The sequence below is a fragment of the Peromyscus leucopus genome, chromosome 22, assembly GCF_004664715.2.
Source record: "Peromyscus leucopus breed LL Stock chromosome 22, UCI_PerLeu_2.1, whole genome shotgun sequence".
Lineage (NCBI taxonomy): Eukaryota > Metazoa > Chordata > Mammalia > Rodentia > Cricetidae > Peromyscus > Peromyscus leucopus.
The window spans coordinates 40,822,941-40,850,735 of record NC_051081.1 but is presented as its reverse complement, the minus strand read 5'-3'; the positions used below and the strand labels follow the sequence as shown (position 1 = coordinate 40,850,735).

Genomic DNA, 27,795 nt, shown 5'->3' with positions numbered 1-27,795 from the left:
ATTCTCCTTGTCTGCTTGGCCCGCCTATACATCCTGCCTGGCTACGGGCCAATCAGCATTTTATTTATCAATCAATCAGAGCAACACACATTCACAGCATACAGAACAACATCCCACAGCAATTGTGCAACACTGTTGTGACCAGGCCAGCTAGCAGAGAACCCTTAGAGGGCAGGCGTGACTCTGTGTGTATATGTCTTCTGAAATTTAAGTAGGTTGTAAATGACCTGTAAAACAGCAAACTATTTTTCTCCACCAGCAAATAGCAGTATATATTTGTTCAACAGCTTGTATGCTCATCATTCACCACTTTAATATTTTGTACAGATAGTCGATTCAATATTTTATTCATAAAGATGCTCCTGACTGGTGTTTGGGGATGGAGGTTTTGACCTCTATCAAGGTAGTTTAGCCTTGTGTGTTATTACAGTTCCTCTCTGCTTTGGAGAGCAGAAGGCAAAGACTTGTGCATCAGAATGAGTGTATCAAAATGGGTAGCTACATGATAGGCCTGGCCCTGCTAGTGTGTGCTGAGCCTGGTCTCCTAAAGTACCATGGTCTTAACATTGGTCAGGAGTCCCAAGCACAGGGCTGCTATACCCTGGGTCCTTGTGACCACTATGAAATTGCAGAGGATCCTATGCACAGCCATGTACTACATAAGGTCACTGAGTCGGCCTGGGCTCACGGGAGAAGAGGCCACAATGTTAAGGAAAAGGTTTTTTTTTTTTTCCTCCGGCACGTGGGATAGCTTCTAAGGAGTGAATAGTCACAGAAAATATAGTTGTAAGGAGTAAATTGGTTTTTGCACCCCAGGCTGCCAAGGAGGACCCATCTCACTGCAGAAAGCATGGGTCCTCTGCTCTGGAGGTTGCATGGTCCAGCCTCTGAAGGCTCAAGGCATAAAGACCATTGAGTAGCTTCTTCTGAGACCAATGATGTATATAAGAGAATCTAGCCTTAGAGCAGTCTGAAAGGCCTTTCTAGCTTGGTCCTCCAGAGAGCACCTCCTTGGCGGCTTCGGCTCCTCTCCCAACAGTCCTGTAGTATGCTCTGATCCACTTCTTTCTTCATGGGAAGTAGGCTGCTGCATTTGTTATTTCTGATTATTGAGAGATGCAGTTGTGACCGGAGCCAGCCCTCTTGAAGGACGGGTGACCAATATGGCCTTTGGGGATATGAAGCCCTCGCAGTGTGACCCACTTTGTGTCTGTGATTGCAGCGCCTGCCCAGGGGATGCAGTGTTCTTGGAATATGTTAATCAAAGTCTCTGTGGCCACGTTTCCCTTCTATCAAAGACACATCTCGAGATTCTCTCTGTGCTCTTAATTTCATTATTGAATGAAAACTTCTTTCCTTGGGAGAAAATCTATCTTCTCCACTAAATACTCTGGCAGGTACAATAAATGTGGAAGCTCTATGACCCTTCCATGGAAAGGTGTAAAGTCTGGTCATGCACTGTTCATCACGTTCCTAGGTTAAAATTCCACAGTTCTTCATTGTCCACATGGCTATCCAGCATGCTGTGCAGGGCTTACACATTCATAGGAGAAGGGGCATTTGTGGGGAGAATGTCAGGAGATTTGAAGTTTTATCCAATTTTCCAAACACAGTTGTGAACAGGTCTAAAAGGCCGACACTGAGGAGGCCAAACTTCTGTTCCCTCCCTGGCTCTGCTACGCACAGTCTGCCCTTGGTGTTGCTCATTTCCGAGCAGACTGAGGTGAAGGTGTCCTTGCTGCTGCTCCACTGAGGATGGAGACTGCTGTGGTCACAGATGTGTGGAGCTCATGTATCCTTGGAACCTGCACTCATGTGGTCAGAAGGATCAGCGATCTGGGGAGAGGCTTTTCCACAGGGATATGTCACCAGAGCTGACTTCGGTGAGGCTGTGGGTGTCTGCCGAGTCCTAATCACATGCAGGTGTACAGTGATGGCCAGTACAAGGAAGCCCAGATGTTCTGCAGAGCCTGAGCTGGATGGATTTGCAGAGGTGGGATTCCAGTCCCTGTGTGAGGGAGCGAGACCTTGCAGGTGTACCCACACCCTGTGGCTCTAATGGACGCCCAGTCAGGGGGGTCACATTCCCATCCCAGAGAAGAGGAATGTTCCCATAGCCATACCTAGGAAGGAAATCCACCTCACTTGTGAGCACAAATCCCTTTATCAGAATGTGTGAGGAATGCAACACGCTCTACTGGGCCTGTCCATTGCCTTGCGTGTTGATGCTGTAATTTCCATTTGGGGTACTATGCAGGGTTAGAGTTCAGTGACTAATAAGCCACATATTTGGTAGTTGCCAATACCTAAACCTCAAAGGTTTTCTAATGATAGCAGAAGAAAAGTAGTCAGTGTAGTCGTATCAGACAAGATGGGCCATGAAGGGTTGTGGCCCTGTTTTGTAGTGTCTTGGTGTCAGGAATTGCACAGCTGTTTTTGAATCTACTCTGCTCAGGAAATGCATGCATGTCTCTGTCCAACACTTTCACTGGCATGCCTAGTTTGAAAAACAAAGTCCCCTCAAATGGGACTTCCTGATAGTCTGACCACTAAGAAACTGCATTCTGTGAGAGTTTGCTGCTGTTGTTCCTGCAGTAATGATGCTTACAGAACCAACAGATTTATGACCAGCCCTCCAGGATGGGCTGGCAAGAGAGAGTTAAATGCATGCTCAGGAGGTAGAAGCAGTTGGTATTTTGGAATAAATCTCAGAGGCTGGACATGATGGAAACTGGAAACAGTGATTCTCAAGGCTTAAGAGCAGGCACACATGCAGAAGAGTTACTGTGTTCGGCACAGAGCACCAGGTGGCGAGAAGTCGTGGCAGAGTGCATCCTTCATAGACACCAGCATGTGGGCTTTTCTCCTCCAAAAATACTGTCTGGTGTAGTTTTTGCCTCTGAAAACCTGACAGTTACAGCTTTCAGTCTTTTACAAGCCTCACTATGACCAATCACATCCTTTTACTTCTCCCTATGTGGGGTGTGTGTGTGTGTGTGTGTGTGTGTGTGTGTGTGTGTGTGTGTGTGTGTGTGTTGGGGTGGAGGGTTCCTCAATTGCCCTTTCTGTGATTCCCTTTCCCATCCTTCCACTCTGGCTAGGTTTGCCCACTGTGGCCTCCAGGAGGCAGCATGGTGTAGTAGAAAGAATTGGACAAAGCCATTTCTTCAGAGCAGTGGCCTGAACTAGGATCTCGGCTCCTACAACCTGTTGGCTAGAAAATATTTTTAAAAGTTTATTATAATTATGTGTATAATTTTGTGTATTTTTGTGTGTGTGTGTGCAAGTGCGTGCACATGTGTGCATGCATCTGATCGCAGGCTCCCATGGAGATCAGAGACACCAGATCTCCCTGGAGAAGGAGGTGTAGATGGTGGTGAGCAGACCCACAAGGGTACCAGAAACTGAACACAGGTCACTGAGTGGTCTGAGCGCTTATCCACTCAGCCATCTTTCCAGCCCCAGCAGCTGTGAAATCTTGAGTGAGGCAGGGCACTTTGCACACAGGTTATTTGAACACTGGGCAAGTCAGAGCCTCCAAGGATTGAGAAGCCTGTATGTGAGACAGGGACAGCTTAGGGGATACCTTACCTGGACCTGTTCTTCTCTATGCCAAACTGACCCAAGTTCTGCCTGTTCTGTATGAGTAAAGGAAGCCCCTGCTCTTCTCCCCCAGGAAACCCCTCTTCACAGAACTATAGCAACACCGTGTTCTCTATGACCCTTGCCATGCTGCCAGGGCATCACATGGAGCTTCAACAGGTATCATGTTCACTGATACCAGTCTTGGTCTGGAGGTGGCAGAGACCCCATTAATGGTCCACAGCTGCTCCCTGTCTGGACCAATGTGATCACTTACCTCTATCTGTATGAGTCACAACCTGTGAGAAAGCAACAAGGACATACTTAAGAGCCTTCATCAGGAGAACTTTATATGATTTATATGTACTCCATTTCTTTATACAGTTAAAAAAAAGATTTATTTATTATGTATACAGTGTCCACCTTTATGTACACCTACATGCCAGAAGAGCGCACCAGATTTCATTATAGATGGTTGTGAGCCACCATGTAGTTGCTAGGAATTGAACTCAGGACCTATGGAAGAGCAGCCAGAGCTCTTAACCTCTGAGCCATCTCTCCTGCCCTGTAATTCATGTTTTAAGGTCAAATCTATAGATAGATAGATAGATAGATAGATAGATAGATAGATAGATGGATGTGAGCAATGAGTCAGTGTCAAGATGAAGCAATGGCCAGGAACATTATCTTATGGGCTCTAAGATGTTTCTACTGGAGTGACACACTTCTGTACCTCTACCCATAAAATGCACACCATCGTTTCTTCACTACATAGATATTTGTCACACACTTGCTCCAATGTTTCATATTATAATAGCTGTCCTGGTTCTTAGTACAGTTGAAAGAGGTTAAAAGGGCAGAGAACAGAAAGAGATAATAATAAAACAAAAACAGTGTAACTAACACACACACACACACACACACACACACACACACACACACACACACACACACACACAGAGTCATCAGGCTGCAAACCAGCAGTTGATCCTGGTATTCTATTGGAACTGTCAGTGGGCCACAGGCTAGGAACTAAGTGACCTCCTGGAAAAAGAGTTCAGGCTTTACCTTAGAGAGGGAAGAATGGCTGCTGATGTTGAACAGAGCCTCTACAGAACAATATAGAACTTGGGGAATGCCACACAACTCTCTTACAGATTGGGAAGTATATTTACACTCACATTCACCCAGACACTCATTTGGCACCGGCACAGACTGCCACATGCCAGGCTGCAACTTGAGCGCACACATATAGCGTTGTCTACGTCTTCATGGGTTCACCACCTTGAAAAAGAGGCACAAAGTTTAAGTCCATCCAACCCTGAGTATAGCCGGTATCCCAGAGCCCTGGGGTCACTTGTAAGGTACCATGTCTTACAAATGGACTTAACCTTGAAAAGGAGCCAGGGTCCCACCCCGGTGCCCCTCATCCTTCTTATGTCTGGCAGTCATGGGCCTGGCTCACATTCTCAGGGATGTGGCTGCTTGACTTATCCTTCCTATTTCCCACAGCGGACAGGGGATAAGCCCCCCATCACCGCTGACATCATTCACTACCCTCTGGATCTTACCCTGTCTACTTTGGGGTGTTGTAGGGTTCGGATGAGTCCTGAAAGCACATGACGGGTGAAACGCAAGTGTGTGTCATGTGAAGGCTCAAGGGTAACTCTCCAAAGCCAGATGCCCTAAGGACACCGAGCGTGAGAAACTGGCCGAGAGGCTACACGTGTTCTCCTCCCACTGTTTATTTTTATACCTGGTCTCGCTCAGTTCCCAGGTGGCTCCTAAATGAGAACAGATGCTAACGTCTAGCCTAGAGCCATGCCTACACCAGCTGCATGCCTACACCAGCTGATGATCATCTGAAACAACTCTTTCTCTGCCACTTAACTGGGGCAGAGGCAGGCATGGGGAGGTAGGAGTTGGGGACTGGGGCACCAGGCCCAAGATTCACCTCAGTGACAATTTCCAGGTGAATTCTGTGATAGAAGGAAGGGTCTGAACCACATGGAAACTTCTGCCCTCTTGTCTCTGCTTGCTTTTTTTGGCTTGAGGGTTTGTCATTGTTGTTGACCCTCAGTGTGGCAAGCAGCAACTGCCACTCTTAGGAAACCCCCAATGCTGTCTCTTAGAGTCTACAGGAAGCTGTTCTAGAGACGGGTGGTCACGGGTCAGACTGGCAAGGGGGAGTTCTGCTGGGGAGTTCCGAGCCTTGCTCGCTCAGCCTCTTTCTACATCCTGTGCCTTCTTTGTACCTGACTGCTCTTCTGAGCTTTCACATGCAAGAGGAGACAGACCACATGCAGGAGGGCTGAGGGCGGGGACTGAGTCATTCCCTTCGCTAAAAGAATGCACATGTGTTCAGCAAATACAGGGTGCACAGGTAAGAGTGTGTGTGGATGAAATCTGATGACATGTTCTTTAACATACCCTAGAAATACATCTGTGTGTCACCTAAATCATGTGACTCCGTTGTGGATCAAGTCATCATTCTGTACTGAAGAGATGCCTTGAGAGGAGCATGCCACTGAGAATTGAGTGTTCCTACCAAACATACATACGTGCATCTAATAAGAAAACAATCAGACCTCTTCAAATTGAAAAATATTCTGCAAAACACGTGACTCAGAGTCTTCAAAAATGTCTCTACACTACAAGTCAAACACCAGGGGACTTAGGGGATGCTTTAGACTAACAGGAGATGCAAGAGATACGTGAGATTCACAAACACTATTGTGAGATTCACGCAATTCTGGATTTGATGCTATCATCCACAGCAGGCAAGAGGAAGAAAGGGGTAGGGTGTGTCCTTTCTTCCTTGGTGTGGGAAAGTAGTCCACAAATTCCAGATGGTTTCACAAATGGTAACCTTGGTCTAGACCACGGCTCTCGGCTTGATAGTACCTTTGTTTGGGGTTGTCTTCTGTACTTCACCAGTTTGATGAAGTCTGAACAGTGAGTAGAAAGAGTCTAAACATCCAATCAGAGTCACACACTTGTGAATAAGAAAGATGCCCACCTCCCGGCCCACCCTCTGTCAATCTACAAAGCATGTGAATGCCAGGACTCTTGGACATTCCCAGAACTTTGATACAATCAAATTCAACAAGACCAGAGGAAAGACAAGGAATTCTGATGACTCTCCAGCGAATGCTTCACTTCCTATTCCGGGCTGTTACTGGTTCAGCCTGAATCCAGCATGAGGTGATCATTGGGGAGGAGCAGCCAAGACCCTGTTGTTTCCCAAACGATTTTTCTTTAACCAAAAAGACTTTCTGCAGCAACCAATAAGAATGCTCCCAGATCTTGTGCCCCAGAATTAAAGGAAGACAGTTACATTTCCAGATATTTTTGTAAAGGTGAGACAACTGAGCTGATTGTATTGTATTTTAAAAAAATGTAAAACCTAGAAGCATCTTTCTTCAATTTCAAGGTTCTTTTTCTTTTTGGTTTTTCGAGACAGGGTTTCTCTGTGTAGCTTTGGAGCCTGTCCTGGAACTCCCTCTGTCGCCCAGGTTGGCCTCGAACTCACAGAGATCCGCCTGCCTCTGCCTCCTGAGTGCTGGGATTAAAGGCGTGCGCCACCACCGCCCAGCAATTTCAAGGTTCTTGTGAGACAAAATGGAAGAGTAGGGGAGCATGTTTCCCAATCCATCCACCACAGCTGGATCCAAGTGGTAGAGACAAGGACACTCTCATGGTTAGAGGTCAAGACTACGGATCAAGAATGATGACCTGCCTGCTGACTTCAACTACATGGCGTTCTGACAAGGACTAAACAGTTACAACACTGGATGACGACAAACGCCCAAGTCCACACATTGTTATTATCTGAAACCATTGCTGCATCTATTCCCTGTGTGACCCAGTATTATTACTGGAAGCCTGCAAGAAAATCTAATCTTCAGAGAGTTTCAGCTTGATTTGCAGAACAAAGCAACAAGAGTATCGTTTATCCTTGGAGCTGTGGACAGAGGAGTGGAGAGTATCTGGAGAGCAAGGGAGTGTTTTTCTTGCCCATATTTCAGCTCAAAGGAACTTTGTGTTTTTTGGCATAACCCAAAAAAGTAATATGGTATTTTGGGAGAGGAAATAAAACACAAAAGATTTACACACACACACACACACACACACACACACACACACACACACACACACACGAGTAAGGGAAGGGAAAATGGAACCTACCCAAACATTTTCAGTTGAGATGAAAACCCCTCCTGGCTATTTGAATAAATTGCTCTTGAAGTAACTGAAAAATCTAACCTATGCTCTTTAGCAAATTCTGGTAATTTCTCTATACCTGGTTTCAAGTATTTTCTGGCTGGCGTCTTTCCAAAGAGTACACCTGTGTGTTAGTTGAACAATGTCTTACTGAAAGATGAAATGAACTAATTTTGTTTGATTTGGATCTTGGTTAAAATTCTGTAGTTAGATATTTATATGCAGAGTCACATTCCACTGAGGACTGTAACAAGATTTCCACTGAGCAGACAGAACATTAGAATATGCTTAGCTAATGAAAACGATTCATCTCTGCTTTTCTATCAAGCACAGTGGTGGGGGAGGGGAGGAGCTCTGTTATTTTAGGTAAAGACTTGTGGTTATTTGACTTTTCCTCTCTTTCATGCTGTGTCTTCTTAAATATGTTCACTTTCTGTTTCTGAACTTTAAAAAGTCCTTGATCTATTTTAATTATGAAAACTCAGTAAAACATTGACTTTGAATTATTGGTCTTTAATGCCTTTGATCCCCTTTTCCCATGTAAAACAAAAGTCTAACGATTCTTATTAAGTGAGAGGGATGAAGTTTTCACAATGACTATTTTCATTTTATGAGGACAAGTTAAGGTTTTGCTTTTGCCCATTAATTATATGGGGAGTATTGAATGCAAAAAGACAAGATTTATTTCCAATTTTTATATCAGTTGTGGTGATGTTTTTGTGCAGAACTCATCTGTACCACTTTCCCCTTGCCCCCCCAAAATACAGGTATATTCAGTAAGAATCTAACATCATTCACTGTGGTGACAGTGTCTAAACAATCATGCTTTCCACTGAGTTTCGGGCCAGAATGGCCTCCAAAGAGCTCCCCATCTTGCTGTCACATGTGTAAACTGTCTTAGCTGTTCAACATGTGGGATTCAACCTGGCTTTGATGGAAAAGAATAGTGCTGGCTTCCCTGGTTGTGATCTGTGGGGGTCCAAACCATGACTTAGTCCAAGACCGAGAGAGAAATCACAGTTTAAGAAAGGAGCCTTTGGATTACATTTAGAGGCCTTCTGGGTTGCTTCTCAAATATTTTGCAAACTGACTCAGGGAAACAAGTGAATGTTTGTGATTGTTGAAAAGATTATTAAACCCTACAATAATAATAATAAAAACTAGAGAAACACACAAAGTAGGATAGGTGAAGCACAGAAATATGAATCTTGTAATAAACAGGCAATGTATATCATACGTGTGCCAGAATAGGTAGGGATGGATGGGAGAACCAAAAAAGTATGAACTCTACATGGGACATGAGATATATCACCAGTTCATGAGCAATGAACACCATGCCATCTTTAATGAGCATTTAAACTCACCCAGCCTTAACTCACCACTTGGTTTGAAATGCTTGGGGCTGGCATGTGGGGGGGGGGAGGCTCCCACTGTGTAAATCTTACTGTTCCTAAACTGTTCATCCTCCTGTCTCGCCTGTCTGAGAGCTGAGGTATAGACATGCACCACTACGTCCAGTTTAGAGTGCTTTTGATTTGACGACAGTATTTGTAGGACATTGCAACCCTCCAGGACATGCATGCACCACAGCACTGCTGTCAAAGAGCCAAGGCAGTCTCTGTAACTCTGAAGTCCATATGTCTCTCCAGTAAACCAGAGGATAACCAGACTACAACCCACAACTCCAGAGAAGCTAACAAGGAAGACCCAAAAGGGATGTATGGACAGCCCTGGGAAGGGGAAATAGATGAGATCTCCATGAGTAAACTGGGGATGAAGGGAGGGCAATGGAAGGTAAGGGGGATGGTCGAGCTGGAACAGGGATGGAGTGGGAAAGCAATGAAAGAGATACCATGGTAGAGGGAGACATCATGGGGATAGAGAGCAACTGGGTGCTAGGGAAGTTCCCAGGAATCCTCAGGGATGGCTCCAGCTTGGACTACTAGAAATAGTGGAGAGGGTACCTGAACTGAACTGCCTTACCCCAGTGACCAGATTGGTGAGTACCCTAACTGTCAATACAGAGCTTTTCTTCAGTGACTGATGGAAGCAGATGCAGAGATCCACAGCCAAACACCAGGCAGAGCTCCAGGAGTCCAGTCGAAGAGAGAGAAGAGGGATTCTATGAGCAAGTGCATCAGGATCATGATGGGGAAACCCTGCAGAGTTGACCAAACCAAACTAGTGGGAACACATGAAAGTTGGATCAAAGGCTGTGGAGCCTGCATGGGACTGGGCTAGGCCCTCTGCATGGTGAGACAATTGTGTAGCTTGTTCTGGCGGTAGGATCAGAATCCATCCCTGGTGCATGAGCAGGCTTTTTGGAGCCCACTACCTATGATGGGACAACTCCTGCAGCCTCCAGGCAGGGGAGGGGCTTGGGCTTGCCTCTACTGGATGTGCCTCCCCATGGGAGGGAGTGGGGAGTGGGAGTGGTGGGGAGTGAGTGGGTGGGAGTGGGGAGTGGGTTGGAACACGGAGGCTGGGGGGGGGGAGGAGGGAAGAGGGGGGTCTTAAATCATTGTGTAAATGAATGAAAAAATTTTCTTAATAAAAAAATAAACAAATAAGTTGTTTTCTCAAAATAAACTTGTATGCTGTCTGTACACAATCTCTAGAATATGCTCCTGAGTTATATCTATATAATCTATATCTATCTTTCTATGTATCCATCTTTCTATGTATTAATATATTTATGTAGTCTATTATTTGATCCATTTCTATATATCTGACTGTGATTCTATCTTCCATTTGGATTTTTGAGATAAATAAGATTAGTGAATTCATTGTTCAGCAACGATATGTAATTTGTGAAGTCAACTCTGTTGTGTCCATCACTGAAGAGAAAGGTACAGTTACAGGAGATGAAGTATGCTTCTGATGCAAAGCAAAGGGAAGTATAATCTGGGCCTTCTAGTCTTACTCGCCTTTTTCTCCTCCCCTCTCTGCTCCCTCTTCAGAGGACCAAAGGCTGTCTTACCCCTGGCTGCTTGGTCAAACCTACCCCATGCAATGTCTGAGCCATGAATTTATTTCTTCCAATTTTCCCTTAACCCCATTCTCAGAAACGGTCACTCAGGAAAGACCCATAAAGCTAATGTCACTGCATACCCTCACAGAAAAAGCTGCCTTTAAACAGTGACCCTGTCGTAGCTCAGAAGGATCCTCGGTAGATGCCTGCCCCATTAGGAAGCACTGTCAATTTTCATTCATGTGATGTCTACTCCTCTCATCCTTTCTGGAATGGGGTACTTCAGAACAGACGGCTCTCATCTTTGCTGAATTCTGCTCTTTGCTCATTAAGCAAAGGTGATCATAAAAAGACAAAAAAAAAAACCTTTACATTTCATTGTTGAGCAAAAGATATAAAAACATTTATGAAATGGTCTGAAGATCTTTAAGGAATACATAGTCTGTCCCAGAAACAAAGGTAAGTGTAATCTGAAACATATGGCAATTAATGAAAGCCCAGAAGACTGTGGAAGTACAGTGGGAGGGAGGAGCGACCTGAGCAGGTCTGGGGAGTACGGTAGGTAGAGACTCTGCACAGAGCCGCTGTCACCTGATTTTATAATGAAATCACATGCTCAGGTGAGAAACACTTGCTTGTTACAATGCTGTGCTGAGTTAAACCTCATCTGACCTAGAAATGCTAATGTCATCTCCAGAATGTTCTGTTTTATACAAGGATCATTTCCAAATTATTGTCATTTATAACAGCAATGACAAAGCAGACCGTTACCCAGTGTGCTCCCCACAAATGGCGTGAAGGTATTTAGGGAGCTGCTTCGAGATGTTACCATTGCTACAGCTGTTCATTCTTTAAACATTCTTAGCCCAATTAGCCGCCCCTTGTCCCTTCCTTTTAGGCTCCTCCAGTGACATCAACATGCTGAGCACAAAAAGTGGTTTGATTTTACTTACATGAGACATTTATATACTCTGAATAACTTCTCCTTTTTTAACTAGAGCAAAAAACAAAGCTATCTTGGTAATGAGTTCAGGGTGTACTCTACCCACAGATTCAGGATCTAAGCCAAGGTCATAGAGTTTATGATAAGCAATTGCCCTATTTGAAATTATGTGCATAACAAGAAAGATTGGCTGTAGCCACAGCCTGCCTCCTCCTCATGTTCATTCATCTGGATGATTGTCATCACCACTCTGCAAAGAAAGCCCTTTGGAAGTAGAGGAGAGGGCACTATTATCACAGTCCAAAGAGATGTGGGAGGAAGGGAGGCTAAGCTATGATGCTGAGCCTTTGGGGATTTCAAAAATACAGAACAGGAGCATGGCCCTCCAAAGAGATCAACAACTCAAGCAAAAAATCATAACAGAAGAAGATTTGGCCCATTATAAAAAGATGCATTGCTGGATCTGCACTTCGGGGCATGGAAGGCGACTCAGCATGGTGTGTAGAACTTCTAATGGTACACTGAGACTATTATGCAGGGGAAGAAAGCCATCCAATTCCTGACAGTATACTAAAAGAATGAGGAAAGTAAGGTATCAAAAGAGGAAGTGAGAAAATGTTAATCTGGATGCTAACAGGAGAGAGAGTTGGAGAACTTCACAGTATTTCAACTTAACAGGCTGAAATCAGGTTGCACACTGAGAAGTGAGAGCAAAGATATGATGATAATGATGATGATGAAAACGAAGCAGAAGGAGGAGGAGAAGAAAGAAGAAGAACCAAATAACAGACAACGTATGCCAAAATAGTCTCACAGTTCAAAGTCAAGGGTAAGCACTGACCAAACACCCCTTATAGCTGATGGTTTCAGGACTTGGGGTCCAAGTAGAAATAACATCTATGTGAATATGGAAAGGAAAATTACTATTAGAGGGATATCATGAGGAAGATTTTGATATGTTGCATGGAAGCACTTGAGAGGCATCCAGTGGGAGACAGCTAAATGGCATAAGATGTACATACCTGGAGAGCAAGTCAGTATCTGCGATAGAAGTGAAGTCACCAGTGTTTACAGCACAAGTGAAGCCACAAAAGTGAGTGTGTTCTTCCAAGAAAAATGTGCAGAAGACAGAGACAAAGATGGATCCTGAGAAGCATTGGTGCTCACTACTCAACAGTATGTTTGGGCAGGCAACTCACTGTGCCTTACATTATTTCTATTTATTTTGCAAGCCTAGCATGGGCCTGGTAAAGGGCAGATACTCATAAATATTCTTTTAGTAATAGAATGAGTGAATTTATAGATAGACCACTTCACCAGAGTGGACACTTAAGAAATCTAATCTTTTCTCAGCATCCACTATCTTCCCTGATATCCGACTGACTAGAAGTTTCTACCTTAAGGGAATAAAATGGTGCCATCTAAACAGTTACAAAGTTTAAAGCAGATTCAACTTTGACAGTGGCCACAGTTCCTATGCCTCCTCAATAACTCGCCCCTACTTTCAACATGTTGTATTTAATTTCCTCTTAGGGAAAGTAGCCCAGATAGTATGTCTAGTGTGCACTTGAGTCAACACGAATAAAATTTCTTCCAACTGACCAGATTTACACAAGAAGTTGACCCAACAGTCAACCTTGGCCCTGGTTTCATCCTCAGACCCAGGAAAAACGAAAACTCTCCTGATGTGGAAGAACTTGGAGGAAGGCTCTCAACTTGACACATTATCTGTTTTCAAGATTATACCGTGTAATTTACATTTTCACTATTATGTCAGCTTAGACAGAAGAATATCATGCTAGCAAGCTCAAGTGGGATATGGAAACAACTCTATGGCTTTAAGTAATCTTCCAATCATGTGTTGGAAAAGGAGCCAACTCTCTTATTAAGATTCAAGTGTCATAAGATAGGTATGGTGACACACCTGAATCCCAGTACTCAAGAGGCCAAAGCAGGCAATGGGCACAGGTTTGAAACTAAAGTGAGACCCTGTCTCAAACATAGAAGATTCAAGAGCCATCACTATACAAAAAGCTACTTCTTAAAAGATGGATGCAATTGCTGATGTGTTGAACAGACTTTCACGAGCGTACTTTATGCATTTTGTAAAGGTCCAAGTAAGGTAGAGATTGAATTTCTAACTTCTTAGCAGATAAGGAAAATAGGAGATTTCATCCTGCACTTCAAGAGGCACAGAACAAGCATGCCTTGCAATAGATAGAAGAATAACCAAGAAAAGGACAGTCATTCGGAGCCCTGGGAAGCTCTGTTGCTTGTCTCCTCTCAGGCTTGCTGCATAAGGCAGTGTTAGATCTGGGCTTGGACTTGACTTCTTCCCTACAGAGGATGATGCTGTTGGACCAGACTCTGCACTAGGCAATTTTCCAGTAACAATGTTCAACAACATCATGCCTTCTGAGTTCAACCTATGCCTTCCATCATTCTAAGCTTCCCCTCTCTCCTAATGCACAGACTGACACTTGGAAGAGAGGATTCTCAGAAAACAGGAACTTGCATTGGTTACTGAGAGCACTACCATGAATCTGTGTGGAATCAGAAAGGAAGAAATCTCCAACAGAAAACTTCCAGAAGAATCTAGAATGACTCGTGACTTGCTGCATATGGGAGTGAATCATTGACGTTTAATATTTGCTCCCATATGAGTTTATCATTATTTCATAATGCTAATGTTTTCCTCATATCCAAACTTAAAAATTCAAACCATTTACCCACTCACAAGAAAATTGTTCTTCATATTAATTTTAAAATTAGTCTTGATTCTATCATTTATAATAGCCTATAAATTTTAACTTTTTTCACTTCTTATTTTCTTATGCTTTCGGTTTATTTTTCTCCTGATGTTTTAATGAGCAATAGTATCGATGATGAGCCAGGAGATTTGAATTTGAATATAATTCCTGAAAACATTATTAAGTTGACCTATTCCTTTTATGTTCAGAGTCCTTACCAGGCCTTTAAAAGATAGTGTTTCTCTGAGACACCTGCTCCATATGACATTGTGAGTTGGAGGCAGGAAGCATATCCAGGAAAGTAATCTAAAACCCAGCACAAGGCAGAGTTCACAACAGGAAGTTTCAACGTTTCCATAGATGTCTCCTATCAGACAGCCCGGGTTCCAGTATGCCCAATTTATTTTGATCGTGAGTCATTACCTTGGTCTTCAGCTAGTTCACGCTGCTAGATGCAATTTCAAAATAACCTAGCACCACTGCCTATACCTTCTACAATGTTTATAACCAGCTCCAAAGATGACAACTTTCCCACCAGAGGACCAAAGTCTTAACGGCCATTGCTCCACTTTGAAATCTACTCAAATTATACATTTATGGTAACTGACCATCATCTAAACCATTTCAGATCAAGAAGATTTGCCAATGTGTCTTTATACATTGTTTCCTACTGTCTGACTATTATTTCTGCTCACAAATATGTATTAAGCAAGCACACTCTTGCAGAGTGCTAGTTACAAAGGCCACACAGCCTCTGGGAGCCAGTGAGTTAAGAGAAAAATTGAAGAACATATTTACAGTCTGAATTTTAGGATTATTTTATAGGAACATTGTCCCCATTTTTATTTTTTATATTTTTAAATATATATTTTATTTTACAATACCATTCAGTTCTACATATCAGCCATGGGTTCCCCTATTCTCCCCCCTCCCACCCCCTTCCCTTACCCCCAGCCTACCCCCTATTCCCACCTCCTCCAGGACAAGTCCTCCCCCGAGGACTGCGATCAATCTGATAGACTCAGTCCAGGCAGGTCCAGTCCCTTCCTCCCAGACTGAGCCAAGTGTCCCTGAATAAGCTCCAGGTTTCAAACAGCCAACTCATGCAATGAGCACAGGACTTGGTCCCACTGCCTAGTTGCCTCCCAAACTGATCAAGCCAATCAACTGTCTCACCTATTCAGAGGGCCTGATCCAGCTGGGGGCCCCTCAGTCTTTGGTTCATAGTTCATGTGTTTCTATTCATTTGGCTATTTTTTTTCAATAATTGAGTAAAACTGAAATTTATTATAAGCCACAGTCGTCCTAGGGACCTCCATGCTATATATATAGCCTCTATGGTTCTATGGGTTGTGGTCTGATTGTTCTTTATTTTATATCTAGAATCCACCTATGAGTGAGTACATACCATGACTGTCTTTCTGGGTTTGGGTTACCTCACTCAGGATGATTTTTTCTAGTTCCATCCATTTGCCTGCAAATTTCATGCTTTCATTGTTTTTCTCTGCTGAGTAGTACTCCATTGTGTATATGTACCACATTTTTTTCATCCATTCTTCCGTTGATGGGCATCTAGGTTGTTTCCAGGTTCTGGCTATTACAAATAGTGCTGCTATGAACATAGCTGAGCATGTATCTTTATGGTATGAATCAGCATTCCTTGGGTATATGCCCAAGAGTGGGATGGCTGGGTCTTGAGGTAGTTCGATTCCTAATTTTTATTTTTTGTTTGTATTTGTGTGTGTTTGGAGGTCCTATGCGTGTAGGTGCATGCGTGTATGCAGGTCAGGGGACAGCCTCAGGCATAATTCCTCAGGAACTGTCTATTTTGGTGTTTTGTTTTTCCCATGTGTATGTGACTATGATACGTATGCATATACTTCTTTGCATTTTTAAGTATGTGAGCACATGTGTGGATACATGTTTGAGTGTATGTAGAAGCCAGGTTTGAAGTCCAATGTCTTCCTCATTAACTCTCCACCTTATATATTCTGACAGGGTCTCTCTCTGATCCCAGAACTTCCTAATCCAGTTAGTCTTGCCAGACAGCTTGCCCTGGGATCCCCTGTCCCTGCCTCACAAACCCTAATTTATGGGTGGGATGCCATGCCCAACCGGCACTTATGTGGGCACCAGGGATTCAAATTCTAGTCCTAATGCTCGTATCACATGTTTTGCCAAATGAGCCATCTTGTTAGCACCCATGTTGTTTTTGGAGACATGATGTCTCAATAGAGCCTGTGGCTCACTGGTTAAGTTATTCTGGCTGGCCAGAGAGCCACTAACCCACCCCAGACTGGGATTACAAGTGTATGCTACTGGGCCCAGCTGTTCATGAGGGTGAGCGGAACTAAACACAGTTCTCTGTGTTCTGTAGCTATTTTTGGCAGTAGAGATCATTTAATCTGATAAAAAGTTCCATGAACATTCTCAGTTTTTTTTTTTTTTTCTGAGACAGTGTGGTAGTTTGAATGTCATTGGCCCCCATAATCTTACAGGGAGTGGCACTGTTAGGAGGTGTGGTTTTGTTGGAGGAAGTGTGTCAGTGTGGGGGCAGGCCTTGAGGTTTTTCTGGCATTAACTTCACAGTGGGTTTCTCCATTGATGGGTTCATTTTGAATGGGCTATTAAGAGGTGGTGTCTGCCTGGAGGAAGTGTATAGTCAGGACAGACCTTTGAGAGATATGCCTGTCCTGGTGCCTCTCTTCTTCCCTCTCTTCCTCCTCTCATCCTTTCCTCTTCTGTCTCCTTCCCCACCATGAAGTAAGCCACTTTGCTTTGCCATGCCTTCCTCCCATGACTCTCGGCCTCACCATGGGCCCTGAAGCAATGGCGCCAGCCAACTATAGACTGCAACTTCTGAAAGCCAATGCTGAACTCAAGTTTTTCTCTTAAGTTTGCTCGGCCTGACATTTTTGTCAAGGCAACAAAAAGTCTGGCCCCCATGCCCTGCATCCGTTGGGATTCATAAGCAAAGAGACAAAGGAGAAGGAGGTCTCTTGCTTCCAGTAGTATGTCAGGGACCTACTTGGAACTATCAGGGCAGTTGAGGGTTATTTTACAACCACCATGGTAATCACCAAGGGGTGGAATTCCTTCAGGAGGAATTTGGATAAGGACTAGGATGTTTGAATCATTTTATAGATAAAATGCTTATTAGTTAAGAAATAGATAATAATTAAACCGCTGTAAAGCTGAGCAATGCCTTAGCCCTCAGGGTCCTGACAGGCTAGACCTCAGCTGCAGCCACTAAGAGTGCCTCCTGTGTGCATTCACAACATTTCCTTATAAAAGTCGGGCCTTGTCCACCTCCCATCTTCTTTCTCTTTCCATTTCTCGCCCCCAGGGACCGTTCCCTGCCCTCTTCTCTGCCCCTTGTCTCTCCCCTCCTCTAAGTAAACCTCTTACGTGGGCTCTGTTTCATGGTGTGACTCCTTCATGCCCCATATTTAAAATACAACAACTCCTAACCTGTGCCTGGAATTATGAAAGTGGTCTAGGGACACTGTTGGCTCTATCACCCAAACTGGAATGTAGATGGTAGGATAAAAAACCATTGTGGGAGGGTCCCTTGTGAAGTTGACGATCACACTGCTGTTATACAAGAGGGCAGCCACACGATGAAAGAGACAGAGACTGGAGTGGCGAGTCTGTAAACTGAGATGATGTGATGTGGGAGGCTAAGGAAAGCTTTTATAAGGTCTCCTCCATAGCCTCTAAAAGATGTGTCTGGTGAGATGGCTCTGTGGCTAAGAGTGCTGGCTTCACAACCTTGAGGACCTGATCTGGGATCCCTTTATACAAGTTAGGAATGGCATCGTGAGCACCTGCAAACCCAGTGCTGTAAGAAGCAGAGACAGAACGATCATGGGGCTTCCTACTTGTTGTTTATCCAAACATTGCAAGCTCTCAGTTCAGGGAGAGACACTGCCTCAAAGGAATAAGGTGGAGAGTGATGGAGGAGGACACCCAATGTAGTCCTCCAGCCTCCTGGAACAAGCACAAAAGTGGACAAGCCACATGTACATGTGCATCTCTAACATACAACATGTTTACATGCAAACAGAGCTAAAAGAATTAGAGTCTGTTATAAAAAGGGAGGCAAAGTCTAATGGATGCCTTGACTCATCTCCAGAATTGTTAAATAATCTGTTGATTTAAGTCACCCAGGGTTGTGATGATTTGGTACAGCAGCCCCAGGAAACACATGTAAAAGGAAAATCTGGACTAAGGGGATAGAGGTAAGCTTTGTACAGCATTCTGCAAGCTTGAAGACAAAGAAACAATGGTGAAGGGATGGAGCAGCTAAGAATCTTAAGGGCACAGTCTGGGTGAAGTCTCCTAACGCAAGGCGGAGACAGTCTTACTGCGAGATGTGTGAGTGCCTCTTCTGTATAACAGGGAGGATTACAAATTGATACACAAATGCCCACGGTATTTTTTAAAGGAATGATGTAAACTTAGATGGGAAACAAGAAATGGAACAAAAAGAAAAAAGAGACCTTCAAATTGTCAAACTACTAATCAGCTCCAATACAGGCCATTTTTATGGAAGAAAGGTGCGGTGGTGGGAAGAAATAAGAACCTAGACACAGACAAGAGCCCTGAGGATCCATCCCTGGGCAACAGGACTGAACCACTAGCCATGAACTTGCAACATTCACCCAGCAGATCTTCAGAACTGTCCTAGATAAATCACTCTGTGGGAGCCCAGAAAGATTCGAACTTGTGGTTTGTTTCTATTTTGACTAAAGTTCCGAGAGTCAGAGTTTATGTTACTCTCCAAGGCTGTATAATAGGATATTTTGGCCAAAAGCATGGTTACCAGGTGTCTTATGCTGGATTAATGGATCATGCCATATTAAACCATTTTATATATTTTGCTGAATTAATCACCTTGACTACAATTCAACTTTCAGTTACCTTCACACAAACGTTATCTTTCAAGGCAAGACTCAAGAACTGTCTTTCGTCATAATTCTCCTTATCTAATGCATAGTTTTCTGAACTTCTCTTTCTTCTTAAGAGCACACTGTCTAACCTGTCCACAAGGTCATTGGCAGCAACAGCATACTTTCACACAGAATAATTGCATCTTTTTGACCGGAAGGAGGCTTTCAAAAACAGGACTAGCACAGGGCTTAGAATATAATAGAACTCAACACATGAGACATTCTCCAAACACAGAATATCAGGTGTGAACTGCCAAAAAATTAACACATCTTCCTGATTTCAACATACTTTGAGATTGATATCTCAGTTTCAACATCCAGAGGGGAAAATTAAAAAGAAAGAGAAGGAAAGTAAAGGGGGGAAGAAAAGAGAGGGAGGGAGAGAGGGAAAGGAAGGGGAGGGGAGGGAGACTAAGTGAGGGGAGGGGAGGAGAGACACAGCACATGCATTCCTAGTCTTCCTGAAATACTAGATATGAAAGGCTCCACACCAGAAGTCTGGAGACTTTAAAGATATCAGAATTCACCAATTCTTTTCAAACTTGGTTTCACCTTTTCAATTTCAGGTAAGAATTCCATACATTACCGTAAATGAAATGGAATCCTGGAATGGATTTGAAGTCTGTATTAACAACATGACTACAGTTCTTTGACTGGAGCTGGTCTGTGAAAAGGTAAGCAAGCACGAGACATTTAAAGGTTTCCAAAGCTAAGAAGGCAAAGGTGTAGTAGAGAAACCACAAAATGCCAAGGACAGTAACAAGTAACACTCAGAAGCGTGACACCTATCCAACCAGTATCATCCACTTATGTTTAAAGCAGAAACTGTCAGGACATCTGTTCCATTGATCTACCGGTCTGTTGTGACTTCTGAAACACATGCAGTCCCTTAAAACAACTGTTCTGGGAGTCAGAATGTCAAAGTTTGTTTCAGTGGGCTGAAATGGAGGTGTTGACCGGCCTATGCTTCCTCTGAATATTTTTACTTTCCCCCAGCAATTCCTGCATCCCTTGCTTTGAGGCTCCCGTCTTCTCTCTACAAGGCAGCAGTGCAGAGTCTCGATCATGTCATTGCTTCAACTATCACACCCCTGTCTCCCCTCCACTGCTTCCAATGTCCCAGTGTCTTCTGTGACTCTGGCCTTCCTCCTCCTCCCTCTTCGACCTTTGTGATTTCTCTGGTCCCATCTGAAGAACCCAAGATAATTTCTCCCTATCACAATCTTCAGCACACTGGCAATGTCCTTTCAAGGAGGAGGGGGAGGAGGAGGAGGACAAGGAGGGGAAGGGGAAGGGGGAGGTGGGGGAGGGGAAGGAGGGGGAGAAGGGGGAGGAGGAGGGGGAGGAGGAGGGGCAGGAGGAGGGGGAGGAGGGGGAGGAGGAGGAGGAAGAGGGGGCAGGAGGAGGGGGAGGAGGAGGAGGGGGAGGGGAAGGAGGGGGAGGAGAAATCGAGCTCCAAAGAGCCATCGTTGCGTTTCCCACATTCGGAAAGAAGAATTGCATGGAAAAGTATTTGGATCTGTGAAAACCCTGATCTTTATTTTACTGGAGAATATGAAGTCTCCATTAAAAAATGAAAAGGAATGATTTGTAAAAGTCCTGAGTACTGTTACTAGCCCACAAAAACTTCACTGAATGGTGCAGTGAGCTTCTGAGAACTTCAATAAAATGGGAACACACTGTGCTGTAAGGTGGAGTCCATCTGTAGCTGACCTGTTTGAGTTTATGGAGATATCTGAACTACAGTGTTCATGTTTTTCTTATCCTTACTCCAACCTGCCCTGCCACTAAAAGCTTCTTTATGGTGTGGCCTCATTGAAATGGACTAATGGACACAGCATGGAGTAAGACAAAAATATTTGGAGTTACAGTGAGATTATATGTGGTGAATTATGTTGAAGGTGTTAAAATACTATTTTATTGTCTCTCTAAAATATACTCACACATGTACATACATAGGTTAATATGTGTATATGTTGTATAATTTTTATGGCAGACACATTTAAATGTTGCTATTTGTCAGATTTTTGTTCAGTTCCTTTAAATGCCTTTGTAAAAAGCAATGCAATAAGAACAGCTCTTTAGGGAGAGTCTCCAAATTTTACAGATGACAGACACTATCTATCTGACTGCCTTCTATATTATTAACTATCATACAGAACACTTTAGTTTTATTAGTGTAGTTGGCAGTCTGTAACTATTATCTCTGTTTTTTCATATACTTGCTAAAGATTAAAATAGCATACTTGTACTTTTCTCTGTTGGCAGCCTGTATAGCACCTTCTGGTATGGAGAGCTTGCCCTTGAGGACAATACTTTCAGACCAGCTCCAGCTTGATTCATATAAGGCCTGTGTCCAAAGTATGTGTTGTCTTCAGCAAGAGGGTCGACCTTCAGGTTCTGGAGGGCAATCAAGGAAAATGGCAATAACCTATACTGTTTGGGAAGTTGCTTAGATACCAGCCTCCTTGACCAAAGGATGTTTCCCATGCCTAGCACTCAGAATTTCTTCTAAGATGGTCTATTGCTCCTGGAGTTAACCCATACAGTGTAACTATACTTAAACTCTGTGTGTGTGGATATATACAGTACCTTTATATATAATGCATATGTATTTTTAGGTGAATTTGTAAGCATGTTTCCCTATGGTTTTGTGAAACATCATTAGTGTGATATTTATTTCCTTCCTTCTTCTTCTTTTGGATTACTCTCCTCCCCTCTCCCCAGTCTCCATTCACCCCTTTGTTTTCTCCTTTTGTAACAATGGTTGGTCCAGCAATATATCCCTGTCTTAGTTATGGTTTTATTGCTGTCAAGAGACACCATGACCATGGAAGCTCTTACAAAGGAAAACATCTACTTGGGGCTGGCTTACAGTTCAGAGGTTTAGTCCATTGTTGACATGGCAGGAAGCATGTGAGTATGCAGGCAGACATGGTGCTGGAGAGGAGCTGAGAGTTCTACATCTGGATCAGCAGGCAGCAGGAAGTGAACTCTGAGCCACTGGGCCTGGTTTGAGTTTCTGAGGCCTCACAGCCTGCCCAGTGACTCACTTCCTCCAACAAAGCCACGCCTACTCCAAAAAGGTCACACCTCCTGAGAGTGCCACTCCCTGTGAGCCTATGGGGGCCATTTTTTTTTTTCAAATCACCACAATCCCCAATGGTATAATAGTAGCACTATTATCTTGGAAGTAAACAACCACTGTCTAACTGGGCTTAAGGCTTGCACAGTTGGAGGAAACTCATGCCTGATACTGTAAACATAGACAACATCTCATGGGTGAAGAGGTCATGGACCCTACAGAAAAAGCCACTACCTCCATTTCCCTGAACTAACATAATTTCTAACTGTATCATAAATACATAAGCTTACACCCACAGATAAATGTAGCTCTCACACCTCACCAAAGATGCGCGGGAACATTATGGAAGAGGGGGTGGAGATACTGTAAGAGAAAGAGGACCAGGGTAACTGTTGCTAGGTAATGTTCCCGGATATGACAGGAGCTGCAGTCAGGAAATCTCAACACTAAGGCTCCTACACAAGCCCTCCGTGATTGCAGCACCATTCAACATGTCGGGATGAACAAGGGAAATTTCACCAGACCTCACTGCTAGATAAAGGGCTATGAGTACCAATGGTTAGTGAGAGGAGGAAAGTAGTGTTCTCCAGGGACAAGTCCCCTGATGGGTTATCCAGTTCCAAGTGGTCAGCCTTAGACATGTACACATCACTGAAACACTAAATTGGCTGAGGAGGTTTTGTGTGTGTGTGTGTGTGTGGGGGGGGTTTAGAAATAATTGCAGAGGAGATCATAAACTTGAGAAGGGCATGGGAGAAGCTGGAGCAATAGAGAGGAGTAGAAATGATGTAAACACAGCATTTATGTATGAAACACTCAGAAAAACAAAAAGATTAAGTTAGAAAAAGAAAACAAGGTTCCTATATGAAAAGTTAAATAATCCAGTATCTCTACAAAAGGCATTTTAAGTTAATTATTTATATCTTATTGATGCATAGTGACCTGGATCTAAAAATGAGAAAAATTTCAAAGAATATATACATATATACATATATATATCGTAAATCTTTTTGTTGAAAATAATATTTTTCATACAATATATTCTGATCATGGTTCCCCTCCCCCACCTCCTCCCTGATCCTCCTTACCTATCCAACTCTATGTCTTCTTTATTTCTCTACAAAGATATTTTTGAAAAATACTTTTTCTTTCTTACACTATCATTATATATTAATCTGTTCAATTTGTTTATTGTGTGTCTATATTATGCAGAGCTTTTTCTTTGGATTCCCTTGCGGACCTGGCCTTGAGGAGTGCTTGGGATGTAATAAGTAGTCAATAAAGTATGAAAGGACAATGCGGTTCTAGTGTTTTTATGCACAAGGTGAAAGCATGTCACTAAAGTCACTATACAGTGACCTCCATTTTATGGCCACCTAGGCTTCTAATGGACTCTTTTATGGAAGTCTGCTTCACTCACTGTGATCAATCACTTTCGCTGGCAGAGGAACAACATGGCCATTAGCACTTGTCATTGGTGACTGGAAAATGGTTAGACACCAGACTAAGCTGGGCTAATTCAAATTCCTCCCTTGGGTATTTGGAATTAAAATCAAATAGAAAGACAATCTCACTGCGGCTATCCCTCTGCAACAACCTGGACAGGGCACACTGTATTCCAATAACCAACACGAATGTTGAAACATACAACAAAGGTTCCTTCTTTTTCATAATATGTGTCCTTCCCAGGAAAGCAGGTAGATGATAGGTAGAAGCAATTGTCATGGACACAGGCTGTTGGCAAAGAGGCCATCTTGAATGTTACCATCATCATGCCAAGTATGAAGTTTCAGGGACCCTCACCCAAGTAATGCACTGTTCAGCTCAAAAGTCACTTTTCATCTTTCCTGTAACTCCTTGGTCAGAGATTCTCCCACATCATTCACCCCTTCCCCCCTTCATCCATCTGACTTTGGGTCAAAGAATGATAAAATAGATGTCCAAAGTGATTTAAAGTCAAGATACAAAAAAACTGTCTCAGCTCCAAACTGTTTTCAGGTCCTCTCGTTATTTTATTTGGGGTCCATCTATAGCTGACCATTGGAGTTCCACTGAAGAGTTGTGGGTGGACTAACTTTATCATGCCCATTTGTCTTTCAAATGGAGATATTTGATGGGCCGATTTACCAACAGGCTTGGAGCTCATTGGAAAGTTCTGGGTTGTCAGTGTGGACTGGAGATTTATCTGCTTATACACAACACTTAAATATATGCAACTGGATGTAATCACCTATGGAGAGATTTTAGACAGAAAAGAAGGGGGCAAGGAGAGTACTGCAGATACAAGGAGACCGAGGAGGAGAAGGAATCTGGAAATATCTTTTACTAGATCATCAGGATGGAGATTCCATGCTTTTTTAGTGGTCACACCTAATTTTTCTTATGTCATCACATGTTTACCTGTTTGCTCACAAGAGAACAAAGAGCTTTCTCTCTTGTTCCTGGCACTCAGAACAGTATCTAACATATTGTGATAAATGATGCTGTACAGATCGATTTCCCCAGAAATATTCTGAAACATCTGGTGTAGGACATACATTACAAGACATAATATTTACCAGTATTTTCATATGTCTACTAATATAAATGAAGATTATTTATCACCTTACCCCTAAGGATTTTCTCTATTATTATTATAGAGAGAAGAGTCACTCAAAATGTCACCTAACACTCACCAGAAGTAGCAGCATTCGGCAACTTGTTTAAAATGCAAATTCTAGCCGGGCGGTGGTGGTCCACGCCTTTAATCCCAGCACTCGGGAGACAGAGGCAGGCGGATCTCTGTGAGTTCAAGGCCAGCCTGGTCTCCAAAGCGAGTTCCAGGAAAGGCACAAAGCTACACAGAGAAACCCTGTCTCGAAAAACCAAAAAAAAAAAAAAAAAAAGAAAAAAAGAAAAAAAAAAAAAAAGAAAAAATGCAAATTCTAGGCTCCATCTGAGAACTACTACATAATCATTTGTCATAACAAACCAGGGAATTCTTACACTAAAATTCAAGAAGTACAAATAAAGATAACGCATAGAAAGTCATTTCAAAATTCTCCAAACCTTCAAATAAGTGAATAATGCACATGGATTTTAACATTTAAAGATTGTAAAAGGATGATTTACAGAGAAATCTCATGTTAATAGGAACTGGAAACTGATGTGAACAAAAAGCATAGAAAAAAGAAAGAGGTACACATATTGTGTCAGTCACTTTTCATCACTGTGACAAAACACCTAAAAGAAATTTAAAGGATGAAATACTTATTTTGACTGGGCATGATGGTGCATGCCTTTAATCCCAGCACTTGAGAGGCAGAGGCAGGTAGACCTCTGAGTTGGGGCCAACTGGTGTGCATAGTGAGTTCTAGGACAGCCAGTGCTATGTAGACAGTCCCTGCCTCAAAACAAACAAAAAACAACCAACTTATTATGGCTTACCAATTGGGAGATTTCAGTCCAGGGCTTCTGCCTGCGGTGAGGTACAGCACCATGGTGGGGAGTGTGTGGGATTGCAAAGCTGTGCAGGAAGGACACAGAGATAAGAGAAGATACCCATCAAAGGCACTGTCCTTCAGCGATCTGCCTCCCTCAACCAGCCCTCAGTTTCTAACAGCCCATTCAGACATGACATTATCAATGGTCAAATCACCTCTCAGGTGCTCCTCCTCTGAACAATCCTGCATAACAAAACCAAGTTTTCAACACTTGGTTATGGGGGAGGGAGGAGTATTTTATTTCCAAATCTCAATACATAATAGCTCCATAATTACAGATTACCTAACACATGCCAAATTAATTCTTCAGGTTTGAGAGACACTCAGCTACTTAAATAAATCACATCAGTTATAGTCTGTCATGTAGCAAAGGGAACATTGTGTGCAAAAATATGACAACTTAATTAGTTAAAGCATGTATATCCTCAAAGCAGAAGGTCTATCGAAGACATGAGGAACAGTTGAGAAGTTGCTGCCGGTAATCTGAGCCTAGCTCTCCCAAATGACTTTGAGAAGTTACTTAGTTTCTCCATACCTCATTGTACATTATGGGGTTATCAGGTCTAGAAGACTGTTGTTACTTAAAGACTGAATCTTTAGTTATTTCTGACATAGGTTCAGTGATATCAGAAACATAAATCAGCTGAGGTAATGCATTACAGATGGGTGTGCATGAATTAAAAGAGATGTTACATTACTGTGTTACTGCATTCTGTCACACAGCCTGTGGATGAAAGAAGGATGGAACAGATACCTAGAGAGATTTGAAGTCAGGAGGTGGAGAGAGTCCTGTACCTCGTCTTCCAGTTGTTTTGAAGATTTCACTTCCATTTTGCATTGACATCAGGATGTATACTGTTGTTGGAGAGGTAGGTCAATTGTGGCATATAAACATAGTTTTATAGCATTAGTGGTGGGAAATTTAAACACATAAACTGTGTGCATGTGGGACACCACTTTGAACATATCACATAATGTCATAGTCACTTATTCTATGTATTTATGTCTCCAGACTTCAATAATCACTTTTAATGCTGACCTCACTGAACTGCCATGAGGATTTAAAATTAGTTCATGAAAAACTCTTAGCACAGTGAATGGCTTTTTCTATAGTCATTAAATGTTACCTATTGGATACGGACAGTAGAACTGACAAGGAAGAGTAATGAAGAAGTCTAGCGGTCTGCATTCCACAGCTGGCTGGATGGTCGCACCATCACTGAGGTGCTGAATACAAGAGCAAAGCTTCGTTTCTATGTGTGGGTGACAATTACTGTGAGTTTTCTAAGTTCCATGCTGCTGCTTCTGGATATAAGAATGCCATATCCGCTACAGTACTTTTTAGGACAGAAACACACTGATCGCCTCCAATGTACCAAGGGCCGAGGATTCGATCTTGGCGTTTGCAGTCAGCTGAATGTACCTCTGGGGCAGTCGCATTGTCCCACAGTGAAGAGTATGTGACGCGGAATACTAACGCTGAGTTAACTGCGAGTTAGCTTTCCTGTGTTCATGACGAAGGGAAGAAAAGCAACTGGTGATGGAAGAAAGGAAATGGGGAGGGGGGCAGATGCAGAGAACAAATGCAAGGACGTGGAAGGAGAGGAAAAACGAAATAATCAAAACCCACGAAGAACAGAAAGTGTGTAAAATTCGGATGAAATAAGGGAAACTCTCTATGTGCTCCCCGCGATCTCGCTGGCTAGGGACCGCATACCTACCAAGCTGCCATCAAAACTCTCACACTCGTGATGCTCGCTAGGAAAGCGTTCTGAGGGTGCCGACTTCCGGGAGTGGCGCGGCGCG

At 43.1% G+C, this 27,795-nt stretch overlaps 1 long non-coding RNA gene across 1 annotated transcript; it reads right to left on the bottom strand.

Annotated features, from left to right (window-relative positions):
- Positions 1 to 54: 54 nt before the first annotated feature.
- On the bottom strand, positions 55 to 27,788 carry LOC114692034. Its single transcript, XR_005089763.1, has 5 exons — positions 27,711 to 27,788; positions 26,744 to 26,844; positions 25,934 to 26,012; positions 3,860 to 3,881; positions 55 to 2,008 (listed from the first exon to the last, which is right to left on the bottom strand). It is a non-coding gene; the product is annotated as an uncharacterized LOC114692034 (long non-coding RNA).
- Positions 27,789 to 27,795: the final 7 nt, after the last annotated feature.